We start from the raw sequence: 16308 nt of genomic DNA on the forward strand, positions 1-16308 counted from the left end.
ATCAACGTCAAGATCTACATGATCCAAGTATCATTACTTGGGAACATCTGCATCAATCAACATATGTAAGGATCAACCTATCATCATATAGATAAGAACTCATCACCATGTCTCCAATAAAGCAACTTGAGTAGTCATCCATGTATCAGCACTATGTATCTTGAGCTCAAATTCTTTTGACAAAGATTCTTGATATCATCATCAGCAACAATCCTTATCCACATGAGTGCCTGCATCATAACTGTATGATATTTATGCATATGACAACAACAGTATATAAGTGACTCATCATCAAGTGAGGAAGATGTGTATTCAAGCTTTGTACTTCTCCTTGTTCTTATGAAGATCACCATGTAAGCACCATATATGCATCATCAAAGAATCAACCATAAATCTGATCTGAACATCTTCTATGTAACTTCAAGAATCATATGAGAGTTTATCATAGACAACTCACAACCACATCATAGCAAAGATATATCATTTAGCCATATAAGAATCATCACCAAGGATAATGCCAACAATGAATTACTAAAGGCATATGCTCCCCCTCAACCAGTGCCATCTGTTAGATCTGATCATGCATATATCAGCAATAAGCATCAAAACATCATCATCCTCAAGTTAGGATCAAAACACTTCTAGACATCATACAAGTAACAAAACATTTCCACACATCCTCAGTAGACTGTAACCAATAGAGCAAATAATAGACTGAATCATATCAGATCCTTTTTCTGATCCTGTCCCCACTGCTTTTCCTCAGACTGACATATACGTGACTTTGCAGTGTTTAACTCGCGTATATACGTGACTTCCCTTTAAGGAACTTGCGTATGAGATTCAGGACACTGAATTTTTACACTTTCAGCTCCCTCTGAGTCTGATATGTCTGTGTTGTGCTGTGTCTCAGTACATTGTGCTGACTGTACTTCCTTCTTCCTCCATATCTTCAAGTGTGATGAGGTTTTCTTCTTTTTGTGTGATGTCCATCCTTTGTTCCTGAATTCCTTTGCTATATGTCCAAGCTTGTTACATGCATAACATCTAACATGTTTCATGTTCCTCCTGTAGCAATCAGCAGCTTTGTGACCAAACATATTGCAAGCAAAACAATATCCATTAAAGTACCTTGAATGTGATGATCTTTCTACATGATGGTCTTGAACCCTTCTTCTTCCACATCTAGCTGCAACATGTCCAAGATTATGACATACATAACATTCAACATTATTCATAGGAGGAGTAAAAGATTTTCTTTGAGGAGTCTCTTTCCTTGATTGTTGATGGGGTTGACCTTTCATCTCCTTGTTGATCATTTTAAATTTCTCTTTAGAGTTCCTTGCCTCACCTTGTGAACTAGATTCACCTTTAACAGATTCATGAAAACCAAGACCGGTCTTGATAGCAGGAGACCTTTGACTGCTAAGAATATCATCCAAGACTTTAGAACTATCTTGAAATCGTAAAAGCTTATCCTTTTCTTCTAGTTTACCTTTCAAGATATTTACCTCAACCTGAAGTTGTTCTTCCTTTTCAAGAGATTGCTTTTTCAAATCTTCTTCATCTTTCCTTCCTTCTTCGATTTGTTCCCTTAGTTTGAGAATCTCCTTTTCTCGTTCTTCATTTAGATCCTGCTGCATTTGACGAACTCGGAAGGCACATTCTAGTTGAGATTTTAAGCTGATGACTTCATTTTCTTGTTTTTCAATTGCTTGATGTAGATCTTCATTTTGCTTCCTTGATTCTTCAAGATCTCCCTTTAGTGAGAGGATTGTAGCTTCAAGATTTTCATAGTAGCTGGATCTATCTTTGAGTTTCTTGATGGTTGTGCTTCTTTCGTTGACTTCTTTTCTTAATGATGTCACTTCATGCTGCAATTTTTGACATTGGTCTTCCTTGTCCTTGAGTAGCTTTCTTACCTTGTTTCCTTCTTCTAGTTGGGCCTTTAGTTTGGTAACTTCTTCTTTGAAAGCACATTCCCTTTTGTTCAATAGATCTTGTTGATCTTTAACTTTGTCTGTAAGCCTTCTAAATACTGCCTCTATTTGATACTTTTCTTGCTCACCCATAAAAGCATGTTCAGTAGTTTCACTATCACTTCCATCACTTTCACAAGGAAATATAGCAGGAACATCAGAGGATAACACATTCATACCTGATAATGATTCTGAATCTGATTCGGAATCTGAAGAGCCTCTTATACCTAATCCCCAATCGATTCTCCCACTGTCATAGTCCTTCTGAGATGTCTTCTTCTTCTTATGAGCTTTCTTCTTAAGCTTCTTTCCCATTGTTCCACGGATCTCCTTCAAGCGATCAAGCTTCTATCAAAGGACCTGCTCTGATACCAATTGTTGGAAATAATATTGAGAGGGGGGGGGTGAATCAGTATTATCAGATCAATAAAACTTTTTCAATGCTCAAAAACATATACGCTACTTCAGTTAAGTGAACCCGCGTGTACACGCTACTGTGTCTAAAGCAACTAGCGTATATCCAGAAATCTTATGATTCAGTTAGCTTATCTTCAGTAAATGCATCAGAACATTATTAACCATATTAACAGTAAACAGGTGCAGTATAACAGAACAGATCATCACACAAAAGCCACACACATGAACACAAAGATATAAGGTGGAAACCCAATGTGGGTGAAAACCACCTGCTGCAAGTCATCTCAATCTTCTTCTTGATAAGAAAATACTGTTACAATATTTGTACTGGTGCAGTCTTATACCAGTACGGGAGCTACAACCCCCTTTGCTTTTGTACTAGCCGATCCATTTACTAGTACACAGGCTGCTACCTGCTACAATGCTCCAAAGATCTCCCTTAGCTTTTGTACTAGCTTAGATACTAGTACGTAGGTGCTTGCCTACAATCTTCTCTCCTCCAGGTACCACCTTTCATACATTTTCAGACTGGATACACTGAAGCACAACACATAATCTGTAAGGCCACTTTTCATCCAATTTTCATACTGGACCCATAACTATCATTGAAGCTCAAAACAATCATCAAACTCTGAATCACTGAAACCCTGTTAACAACAGTCACCAGAACACAGAGCAGACACAGAACTCTGTAATAACCATCAGATCCATCTGCAACTTCAAATATTAAGATTCACAATGTATACGCTACTTCGATGAATCAAACCCGCGTGTATACGCGCTTTTATCAAAGCCAACCCGCGTACAGATCTAAAAATAATTTCTCATAACTTGCAGCTGTACCAGACATCAGTCATACTCATAACACTTATAGAACAATACATGCGTCAGTATGTAGATCTAGAATAAGCATCATAAAGATAGTTCATTTCAAACCATTTGATCCCGATCTCTCCTTAGATCTTGCTCTCCATCAACCGATGAGATCTCTCCTTAGCTCAGATCAAGCAATGCATCATCAACCCATAACCTGCATGCTGGATCTAATGCTTCATCAGATATTCAAGACATTTCAGATGCACTTGCCTAATGATTTCCTTCTCCTTATATAGCCTTAGACCTTGTTCAATACCAAGAGCCAAAACCATAGTAACACAATACCATCAACTTCAAAACTAGGGATCGACACGCCCGTCGAGACACAATGGTCCGAAACCATAGGCACAACTTCCAAGGACTAACCGCCATGGACCAAAGGTACTTTTCCACATACACGCGCTTTTGCTGAAGCCAACCTGCGTGTACACGCGACTTGGGCTTAACAAACCTGCGTGTATGAACTTTCTCTTCTTCTTATAGTCTGATCATCAATCCCTTGCTGCTGAACTTCTGCACTATGATTTGTCATCAGTGTGGTTTGCCATCAAGGACAACACTTATCTCATAATGCCAACAATCTCCCCCTTTGGACTTGATGGCAAAGCTAACTTGTCACACTTAGAACTATCATCTGATTCCTTTGAGTTGTCCTCCATCAGTCACATCTGATATCTCTTCTGAAGATTCATCCAGTTATACATAAGTGAGATATTCTTCTATGAGAGGGTTGCCATCAAGTACAACACATGCATCATAATGCCAACACATACACCTCCTAATTTGACTTTGCTGGAGGCCATTCAATGTTGACCTGCTTTGGGAACTGAAGATTTCCATTTAAAAATTTAACTAATACTCTTTGCTGCTTCATCTTTCCTCTCATACTCCTTGACAAATGAATCGGGTCGGTTCTCTCCTTCGCTGTGGGTCGAATCAAAATTTAATGGCCATTGTTCGGCCCTCTGTTTCCTTTAGAACTGCCTTTTGATCATTTCTGCATGCCTCGCGAAGAAAATCGGGTCATTCGGCGACTTCTGGGCTTGCTGGGGGCTGCGCAATGAGGGCCTTTCCACTTCGGCCCATTTCCCGTAGCCATGCACGATTAGCGCTAGGCGCTAATCGCGCATGAAAAACTGCCTCAGAATTTGAATCCAAGCTTCCTAAGCACGATTTTCGCCTCTTGCGCCAAAAATTGATGATGACATCAGCATGACGTCAGTGGGTGGGACCATGTTACGGCGGATGACGTGGCAGGATGACATCAGCAGGGTGACATCAGCATGTACAGTGGATGATGTGGCAGGGCCATGGTGGCAGTGACGTGGCAAGGGTGACTCGGCAGGAGGCCGATGTTGTGCAGATGATGTGGCATGGTGACTCGACAGGCACATAGAACAAGATAGGTGACATGGGGCACGTGTACAGAAGGCGGAAAACGGTTTCATCGGACCGCTTTCTATACGGGAGCAGTATCCGTCAGAGCCCTTCCGATGCAATAGAAGGCGGACAGGTGTCTTTTGTACGGTGGAAAAACCACCTCGCCATCGGAAGCTAACAGCCGAGCAGCGGGGCGCCTCTGAAATCGCCGAGAGCCGTCAGATGGGGAGGGCCCGATCCGACGGTGGACGGAGCGCGGAGCTGGCGGCGGGTTTAAGCGGGGGATCTACGCGAATATTCAGATCTTCATAAAATGCCGCGGGGAGGGTTTACACTTTGGTTTTGTGGGTTTTATGGGTTTATACGAGCGGGGAAAAACAAAACTTAATGTTTATTAAAACCTTTAAACATTATTTTTGTGCAAATGATTGCAGAGGGGTAAAGTTACAGGGTTTTGAGGGCAGCAAGGTGGGTAAAGGTTCTTGGTCTAACCAGAGGTTTAGACCAATTCCAGTTTCATGACACGGATGGGTTCATAATAGTCCCAGGTGGACTACTATGTCCCAAGACTAAAAAAAATACATGGCTATAGTGCTACAAGGTGGGATATGTACATAGGGGAGTTGTTAACATAGATTTAGTAGGGGAAAGGGAAAACAGATGGGGATTTACATAATAGAGTCAGTGGTTAATATGAAGATGATGAGAAAGCGTTAAGGTAAGGAACCTTAGGATATTTTGGGGGAATAAAACTTTGTAAAAGAAGAATGGAAATCCTTGAGTGAGGCAGATCTTCACCAAGGCCAATGTTATGGAACATGATGAGACTAAGAGGCTCAAGTAGATCTTGACCTCTTTGGGAAAATTAGTGAGTGATTTGGGGAATAAGAAGAAAGGGGAGTTAGTTATGTCCAGTTTGAGTTCCTCCAGATGAAAAACTGCATCATGACTGTGATCTGAAAAAATATAACACTTAGAAACACAAAAATTGATCATGAATCATCATTCTGCAACCTCAAAAACTACCTACCCAACCTACTTTCCTAACATTTTTTCTTCTTTTTGGTTTGGGTGCACTTAGACTTGCAGACCCAGCTTTACAATTTTTTCTTTTTTGTGTTCTCCTATCTAAGTCTACACTTATTTCTACCAAGGGCCTAGATTAAGCAGTTGGGCTCCTCTGATTCTCTACCTATCTACAAATCTGCCAAGATTAAGCTGTTTGGACAGATATCATTCTCTATATTCTAAAATAGGAAATTGAAACCTAGGGAGGCCAAGATTAAGCTGTTTGGCCTTCCCTTTTATAGAACATTCCTTTTTAAAAATGGTTAAGACATCAAAATTGGAATTCAGCAGTGGCATTTGGACTAGCACACTTCATGGTTTCTTCTTTGGTCTCTTCTGGAAATATGGAACATTGCAGCATGCAAAGTATGACATATTTGGCATGTAAAATGTCAATCATGAAAAATGAACACCTCTTGCAATAGGAGGCTAACAAGTGACATGAGGAAATAATAAAAAAGGAGAGGAAAAATAATAAAAACTTGTTACTATCTTTTCAGAATTACTTGATAGAAGGGTTGTCTGACCAAACCTAACACTATACTAAGAGAAGCCAAGATTTCTGAATATAAAATCATACTAATAAATAAATCAGATTTAGTCTACTAGTAAGAAAAGGTAATGTCACAACAAGAAAAGGAGACTCCAATGCCCAGAAGAGAATCATGTATATATATAATGAGCACTACCCCCAATTTAAAAGTCGTGTTGGAAGCATGGTCGAAGGTCCTCAACCATCTAGATAGCTTAGGTTATTAGGATCCTCCTAAACTCATCGAATATCAAAAGAATATTTCAAACAGATACATTATATATTACATATTTTACATAGCATATGCAGTTAATGAGTTTATAGTGTAGTAAATTCTCGATATACCATATGGTGGCAGGAAATTCAAGAATTTTTAACTAGAAATTATGTAATTCTACATTTTCTTAATCAAGAAAGAACATTGATATAACTGACTTACATATTTTAATTGTGAAACTTTGTGTTACAAGCCAGTAATTTCGCCATCCAAGTCTCCATGTATAGGTTCAACTCTCAACTACAACTGATCAGCAGGTGCAACTGATCTGCTACTGAGCCCATCCCTGCATCCACCATTCCTACCATCCTAGAGAATTTGAATTTGATTTGATTACATAAGAATATTTCCAATAAACATTGATGCACATAAAGATGATTGAATTTCTCTGTAAGAAAGCAAGGGAAGTGGCCAATCAAATCAACTAGGATATGAATACCAAGTCCCAACACAATAGGTTAAAATTTTATAAATAATTGTTTTTCAAACAAATCGACCAAAGATATCAAGAGAGTTTCTAATTGTAACACATGAAAGTAACAGGTTATTATTTAGTTCTTTGCACACAATCACACAAATTTACTTGTTAAGTTTCCCACCTCGAAGGGTGAAACAACAATTTTTTTTCAATTAATTCTTTTAGCCCACCCATCAAAATTATCAGAACAGGTTAAAAAATTCCAAGCCAGAAGAGTAAGAGACTGACTAGTTTGGTTTTTTAGCAAATTTTCTGGGAAGAGTTGTTATCCTAAAAGAATTGTTATCAAACAAACTAGCAAACTTATCAAAACAAAATTGGAATGCAAAAGCGTTAAACATTTCATTGACCTCTGGAAATTTGGGGTTTCCATATACCTACCTGGATCTAAAGGGCCTTGCGCCAAATAGAGCACCCCTTTGTATATTCGTCATATAGATAGACAGACAAATATATCAAATAATATTATCTTATGAACTCACCTACCCAAGATCAAATTCATCTAGCTAGCTACAATTGCTCGCAGAGTTACCTTGTCTTTTCCCTAATCAATTTTCTGAGAATATTAATGTGAGTCTCCCTAATTTGTGCTTTGGCCTCACGAATCCCTTCTAGTCCAAAGCATGTATGTCGTTGTATATTTATCTTGTTTCCTTTCATATAAATCCGATTTTAGGCTTAAATTCATAGGTTAAATCAAATTTTGGATGAAGAAAAACTCATAGATAAAGCTAAGGCTTCATGAGTGAGCCTAGGCCTTCATTCCTTTACAAATCTTACCCAATTTATACCATATGGGTTGTAATATATACTTTTTCTATGAGGAAAGGTTCTTTTAAGTGATTTTGTTATTTATTGAAATTGGGTGGAGAGGATAACATCCTATTTTGCTAATCACTCAGTTGTCCCATAAGGACACTTAATGACTAGTACATCTCTGTAAAAAAAAATACAAAGTTGTACAAGTCATAAAATCTTGTCATGGGACCACCAAGTGGTTTCAAGGGTCTCGTTCACCAATTTGATGTCTGACTTAGCAATGAATATAAAATTAAAATATTATTATTATTATTTAAAATTAAATTATTATTAGTATTATTATTATTTTACCGTATTCTTAAAGTGCACGATAATATATATATATATATATATATATATATATATATATATATATATATATATATATATATATATATATATATATATATATATATATATATATATATATATATATATATATATATATATAACACCAACGTAGTAGAGTAGGGCCCTTTACAAATGCAACTTTCTTCTTCCCTTGTTATAACAATATTGAGCATTAATCTACTCATAATATTTCCACAATTAGATCATGCATGAGAAATGCTAATAACATTTCACCTTATTGGTCTCAACCATTTGCATTGTCATCATCACATGTCCAGTCATTTTTATCCATGTTAACTACAACCAATCTCAAAAGATTAGACAACGCATTACAAGATATTATATGTCCTTCATCTTCATCTTGCTAGTCCCAATCATTCATAAAGTGATCCTTTTGTTGATCAAGCCTTCATATATTCAATGAAATCAAGGATGGCATCATGCCTTATTCCCTTTGCATCGATAGTGTTGAATTAGATTCAACCCTGTCATGCTCATAAAGAATTGTAAAATAATGATAACATATCTTTGTACTCAACGAAATCATTAGTAACATATCATTCTTGTTGTCTAGAACATAGTTAATTCTTAGCTCGTTTGATAAAACAAGGAATTGGTGATGCTAATGGAAAAGTTATAAATATCATCAATACGATTTCCAACATAAACCCTCATTGTTTGGTTACATAAGAAAAATATTATAATGTTTTTTTGTAAATAGAAAGCATAGATAATTATATAGTTTTTGAATTCAGGCTTCTATTATCCATATTTTGTAAATTGAAATTTTTTCGGTAAAAATCTCATTATAATTTTTGTGTCTACATGTTTCGAACCATCCAATGTTTGTGTTGATGACCCCTACAAACTTGGATATGGGGTCCAATATTCAATTTTTCACACCTTTAATTGAATTTAGTGTTTACAACCATGATCAATGAAGTCCAAATTACAACTTGACTATTGGAAAATTACTACATATGTGCCACTAATGATTGGATGGAACAAAATCTAGGAAGAAGTCTATGATGATCCCATAATATATCCTCTAGGCAATCTCTAACAGCGAAAATATGTACTTGCCTTGGATAGATCCTACCATTCATCTACTCCAGTGGAATATTTTATAAACCAACCAACATTATCTTCCACTTTCGATATTAATGACGACTCTCCAAACACTGGTATGGTTCCCCAAGACTGTCAGACTCACTGAATTTGGGATAATCTTCCACATATATGTCTTACTTGTACACATCCTAGTATCCATAAATGGACTAAATTCAAATTCATAGTTGGTGATTAGAAATAGCAAAGCATAGATGTTACCCTGACAAGTGCATATGAGACATTCTCTACTTTTATGTTCCAACAATGTATAGCTAGTATGATAAGAAAAATCACAGCACAAAAATATCAATCTTAAGTGTAATTGTTAAAAAACCCCACTTGTAGCCCACAGGGCTTTGGATTGACGGTGAATGGTTGCACTGTTAAGGCACTCCTTGCGATAGGTCACCGGTTCAAATCCCCCGTGGGTACTTAGGTTAGTCTTAACTAGAAAAAAAAGAAAAACAAACCGGGCACTTGTAGTGACCTTCAGTAGATCCTGAATAAAATCAAGCACAACTTGCACAACAACTACAATAGCATGGACTGGAATCTATCCAGAAATATCCATAGTTCCATCCTATTTTACCTACGTGATACCTTTTGTCCTCTAGGGAAACCCCTTCCAAATTATTTCCAGCCACCTACTCATTGAACCATCTAATAAGTGAATTGTTCTTAATCTTGTCATATATCTTTTGTACTTCTGCTATGATGTATCCACTGCAATAACTTGCATCTATTCCAACGAAATCACCATTATATATTGCACCATGTCCATTTACAGCCACATAACCATCTAACATTCTCCAATAACAGCTTAATCTTAGAGGATTATGAGCTTATTATTATGTTCATTCCATGATGTGGGAATGCAAATTAGAAATTGATATGGATCAGTACAATGAAAATACCTTCCAGAGGAGGTTATAACGGAGGTTTTTAGTGCTATAAAAATAACAAAATTGTCAAGAAAACCTTCGCTACAACATCCGTTTGTGATAGTAGATGTTTTAGCAGAGATGATAACAAAACTTCATCACAACTAAAAAAATCGGGCAACTAGAGGTTTTAGCAGATTTTTTCTTAGTATTGTGCTTACTAGACAAATCACATCCATTCGTTACCAATATAAAAGCATCATTGCTGTAAATTTAAATAAAAGCATCTGGACAAGCAACAAATATTTAGAGCATCGATGTGTTCACTTTATAAAAGCATTAGTGTTTTAATAATAAAAATGACCTAGCTCATAAAATATATGATACCATGCATTGGGGCATTGAATGCAAACAATATCGGTGCCTGAAAAGTACACTTCCCTAGTGCTTATGTCTTCTAAACATTCCCCAGGAATTACTTTTCAGGAAGTGCACCGAGGTAGGAAAAACAATCTTGCAACCCTAGTTCTTTTATCTTCTCCAATGCACTGGGTCATGTTGACGTGCTATAAATTTGTCAACCAACTAGAGTCTCCCTGATACGAAGTCCCAATTAGACCTCACATCATTTGGAGTAGGAGCCTCATCTGGAATATCAGCCCGGTTTCCATATATCTTTAAATATATGCCTTGGATCTAACTGTCAGCAAGAGAGAGGAGTGCAAACATGCCTTAGAAAAGAAAGGGGGGTGTGTATGGTGAGTTTTCGATCATATGTGTGTAAAATTTATTTCATTGTGGAGGGGAGGAGAAGTGAGCCCTTAAGAGAGAGGTAGTAGTACCACCCTAGCAGAGACACACATGAACAACAAGGGTTTATGCAACATCAAGAAGAATAATCCACAGATATATGACATTCATCGAAACCAATATAATGAGGAAGATCTGTCTAATATCTAATGAAGTAGTCCACGAGGATGCAACAATGATAATAGAAATTACAACCATTATCAATATGATAAGTACCAAAATAACCGAAATAATTCAACTAATTTAGCACAGATGAAAGCAAACATGAATTACAAACATTCATAGAATAGTCTTACAAATATCTATAATCCACACATGAAGAACATGTTGGCATTAAAGGATTTTTTTATTAAGAAAGATTTCCAAGACACATGTATACAATTAACATCACTAGCTCCAATCGTGGAGTGTTGGAGCCACTTCTTTCTCCTCAAAAGAATTGATCTGCTTCTCTAATGCCTTGTAGCAGGAGCCAAGGTGAAAATTCCTTTGCTCATACAATGAGGGTGTATATATGTTAGGTCCCTATAATACTAGTGATTCCCCAATTACTATTGTCATTGCAGCACTTATTGTTATTTTATTTCCCCTATTGTCTCCATATGGTTATTATTGTGCCCCATAGAAGCCCACTATTGTTATTATTGTGCCCTTATATTATTATTTTTATGTCATCTTTGATTATATTGTGACCCCTTAGACTCCTATATATAGAAAGGAGGTTTGTCATTTGTATCATCCAACAATTATTCATTTGTGTAATGTAAATGAGGTTTCTCCCTTGAAGAGGTTGATTTCTAAGGCATTGACATTTCTTTTCTATCTTTTTGTGAGTTGATTTCATAACATTTCGTATTAGAGCTTCGAATTCTAGGGTTTCACTGCTCCAAACAGGTCATTGTGGAATTTTCACTATAGACTTTTTTCTACGATGTTTCATAAGCTAAAACAAAAACCTATTTGAGTTGAAATCATTCTAAACCTTTGGTTTGAATTGCAAATCTTGTCTCGCTATATTGTCGGAGATATGATCTGAGGACGTTAGGGTTTTTGAAGACTCTCAAATTACATTCCAAACAGGTGACCTTGGGAAAATTGTCATAAATTTCTCTCTAAGAATCAGATTGAAATTTCGTAAGAATTTATAGAAATAGGACAGACTGTGGTTTTTTGTGTAGATTTTTCAGATCTAAAGGTCGAAACAGTGACACGTGGCACGTTGTACAAGTTCGCTCTACTGAAAAATTATATAATCAGGTCATCTTGGGAGATTGGGAATAACACTTTCTTAGAGAATCCAATTTTGATCAGAATGGTGGCATTGGAAAGAGGACGCAGAGGGCTACAAGAAAAACAATTTCAAACCTTGGAGATCTACAATTATAGAGATACAACAGATTTAATATTGAGCTTCTACAACGTGAAAAAGGTGTGTAGTCTTTTTAAAATTTTGCATAAGTTTGGGTTGTAAATTTAGTTTGAAGTTGAAAGGGAATAATGAAGCATAATTATCATTAATTGATGCCCCAAAGAAAGAAAATGGAAACACCTACTAAGCAACCTAAAAGCTCTAGCATGACTCGTGAAGAACAGGAAGAAATGCAACATGATATATCAAAATTGTGAGACCAAGTGCAACCAATTTCACTCTCACAAAAGGTAACGAAAGTTAAGATGGATGGTTTAATGAAAGGCATGGAAGCTAAGATGAATGGCGTGGAAGCTAATATGGATGGTTTAGAAGTAAAAATTGAAGAATTGAAGAAAGACATGGAAGGTTTGAAAGGAGGTGTGGCAAAGTTTCTACAAGAAATGATTCCTAATGGCAAAAAGGTAGTAGAGGAAACTCATGATGAGAACAAAAGAAATGTTAGTCATGATTTCATAGACTCTAATGTTGGATTGAAGACCTGCCATGTTCCAAAGATCGATATGAAGAAGTTTGATGGTAAGGATCCCGTAACTGGATACTCTAGATGGAGCAATATTTAAATCTCCATAATGTGAAAAACACACAAAAGGTACTCATTGCAACTTTATATTTGGAACCAAATCAGGTTGTATGTTATTGATGGCTTTGCTATCGAAAAAAATTGCCAGCTAGGCAATTTTTATAGAAGAAATGATAGCACATTAGGAGGATACAAAAAGCAACACTTTTTTTAGCCAATTGATAAAACTCAAACAAAAGGGTTCAATGATGGAGCACATTGAGGACTTCCAAAGATTGAATATAAGCGTAAAATATACTACAGAGGAGCATATGATTGATGTGTTCATAGGGACTTTAAAGGATAACATCCAAAATGAGTTTGCCTTTGGGGACCTGACTCATTAGAGAAGGCATTCAAGTTGGCAAGAAAAATGGAAAGCAAAATTATGGCAATGAGGAAGCCTACCACTCACAACTATAAGGATGGAAGTGTTGTTTCCCCTAGCCTTCGATGACCTACAAGGTTGACACCCCAACAATTGGAAGAAAAAATAGCAAAAGGGATTTGTTACAATTGTGATAGAAAATACACTAAAGGTCATAAGTGTGCTGAGAAGAAATTATTTTACATAGATTGTGAAGAGGAGGAAGAAAAGGAACAAGAAACGTCACAAGAAGAGGATATACACCAGGAACAAACCCTAGAAAAAGAAGAAATGAATCTGACCATATCTTGTAATGCATTGGTCGGAATTACCACTCCTCAAAATATCAAGATAGAAGGACATATCAAGAAGAAAAAGGTAATAGTGTTGATTGATTCAGGAAATACCCATAATTTTATTCATTGTAAGATAGCCAAGGAATTGAATTGCTTCCTATATCCAGCACCAGAGTGTCAAGTGATGGTTACAAGTGGAGGAACCATAAATTGCTTTGGAAAGTGCCATAATATCAAGCTATCCATCCGATAATATGTATTAAATAGCCCAATGCTTTCCATTCCAATGGGTGGTGTTGATGTTGTACTAGGAGTCCAATGGCTATAGTCCTGTTGAAATGGCGAATTTTCACTATACCAACAAGGGGAACTAACCTGATCACAGACCCCAATTAGATCTGTTTTCATTTGGAGTGGCTAGTTCCAACGGGTTTTAAAGGACCCCATGAACTATTATAGGTGTTTAGAGATTGCTTCTTGGAGGAAGACTTTAATTAAATCGATAAAAGGAAACAGCTAACCTATATGTATCAAATCCTATCTAAACTACTTAAGCTAGTCCTAACTATCCTAATCTATCCTGCAGGAGCATAACAAAAGGAGGTTAAACATCATATATAAATTCCAAGTCCAAATGAATCAATTACTGGTTCACATAAGAACAAGGTTGCATTAAATCTGAATTGCAATCCAATTACTCATATAGGAATACACATTCCTTTTCATACAAATAAAGCTTGCAACTGATGTCTAACATAGTTTCAAATCAAGGACTGCTCATGAGTTAACTATGATGAAGAATTACATTCAAACAACCAAGGTTAATCACAAGCTATAGTGTTATCAATATGCACAAAACAAAACATATTTGTTTTTATGCCAACAACAACACCCTATTTCAAAACACAAAAAAGAAAAGGAAAATAAATCAGAAACCAAAGGCTCCTCATTCAACCAAACAGTCTTCTTTATTCATAATAAATCAAATCTATTCTCCTCAAACAAAAATCCCTCCTCTCCTATCTGGAGGTAATACTTATGCAGCAGGGAATGACCCTCGGTCTTCCATGACCTTTCATTTCCCCTCTTTTCATTACACAGATCAGCATATACAGATGAGAACGGTCGGTGAAACTGCTGACACGTCGAGGTCACCTTTGTTGGAGCGTTCTACTTCCTGGGGGAATGAATGGATGCCCTTGGAACAGAGAAAGACTGTGTATCATTTCTTTGCACCTATGTGGAGTGGCTATTATTCTCTATCATTTCCTGAAGGAAACTGAAGATGTTGCGCTCATCATCCCACATCTGGCATGCTTTGTGATGTATCTGGAAGTGATGACATCTTGATGGATCAGCGCTGTCATGAGTGCTTCTACTAAACTGAGAGAGTGCCTCCATTATGCACTATGGTGGTCCATATTCCCTTTTGCAAAGTTTGTTTTGCAATATCAACAATGGTGGTGCAAAGGTGTCATCTTGATATAACTTACATTTATCCGTTACCGGGTTTGCTCAAATTTTCCTGCAGAAATAATTCATATCAGCTATGATTATGCAAATGTGACAAAAATGCTTAAAAAACACAAATACTACCTTCATTAAGCATTTATAACATCAAAAGGAACAAGCCTGAAAGAATCGCCCCCTGGTTTTTAACCCATGCATTGATTAAGTCCCGCAAGCAAAAATCCGATTTACACTAAAAACCATTGCATAACACATAACCGGATCTGAAATCCAGACTTGAAATATTCTAGGTGACACATTGCTTCAGCAAAGAGCAGAGAGACTAGTGTTTAAGAGTAAATCCATCGAAAAGCAAAAGATCAACGGCGTAGGGAGGAAGTGGTTTCCCGTACCCCAAGTGGTATTTCGGAAGGGGTCTAAGTGGTAACTGGTATTGCAAGGAAGGCCTCTGATTCCACTCTTCAAGCGACATGTAACAACTAGGAGGGAAGAGGATACCACTTTTCGGGCGGGTATTCCTCGAGCTACTTGTTCACCCAAAATCTGTGTGGACCATTGGATCCACGAAGGGTAGATCAATGGTGGAGGGACTTGACACAGGAAAACATGGAAAACCCCATGGCCAGGTCGTATAGCCGGACTTCAAATCTTATGAGCCGCTTTTAATAATCCCTTTGGATCTGCAACATAAGCTTTCCCTTTTGAAAACCCCGGCCACAACGTATTATTGCAATACAAGGGAATACATGGGAAAACCCACAGCCGACCATAGGGCCGGACTTGAAAAATTATGCACCTGAATTGATAGTTATCGGCAAGTCCGGTATATAGTGGTGTGTCTTATATATAAGCCCCGGAACCCACCGATTGCGATATGCGATAGGGCTCTAGACCCGGCATATATATATATATATATATATATATATATATATATATATATATATATATATATATATATATATATATATATATATATATATATATATATATATATATATATATATATATATATATATATATATATATGTTAATACCGCCGGTGGGTCCACAATGTTAGACTTCCCTTTGAAAAACCCCGACCTCAATACTTTTCGAAAAACACAGGAATATATGGGAAAACCTGCGTCTGGCCATAAGGCCGGACTTGAAATAATATGCATCTTGGTCTATAATCATCGTCAGGTCCGAGTGGTAGCAATGTGTCTTATATAAAGGCCTCAGACCTTT

The sequence above is a fragment of the Pinus tabuliformis genome, chromosome 1_2 (assembly GCF_031772625.1).
Source record: "Pinus tabuliformis cultivar Carrire ecotype Pingquan chromosome 1_2, CPIR1, whole genome shotgun sequence".
In the NCBI taxonomy this organism is placed as follows: domain Eukaryota; kingdom Viridiplantae; phylum Streptophyta; class Pinopsida; order Pinales; family Pinaceae; genus Pinus; species Pinus tabuliformis.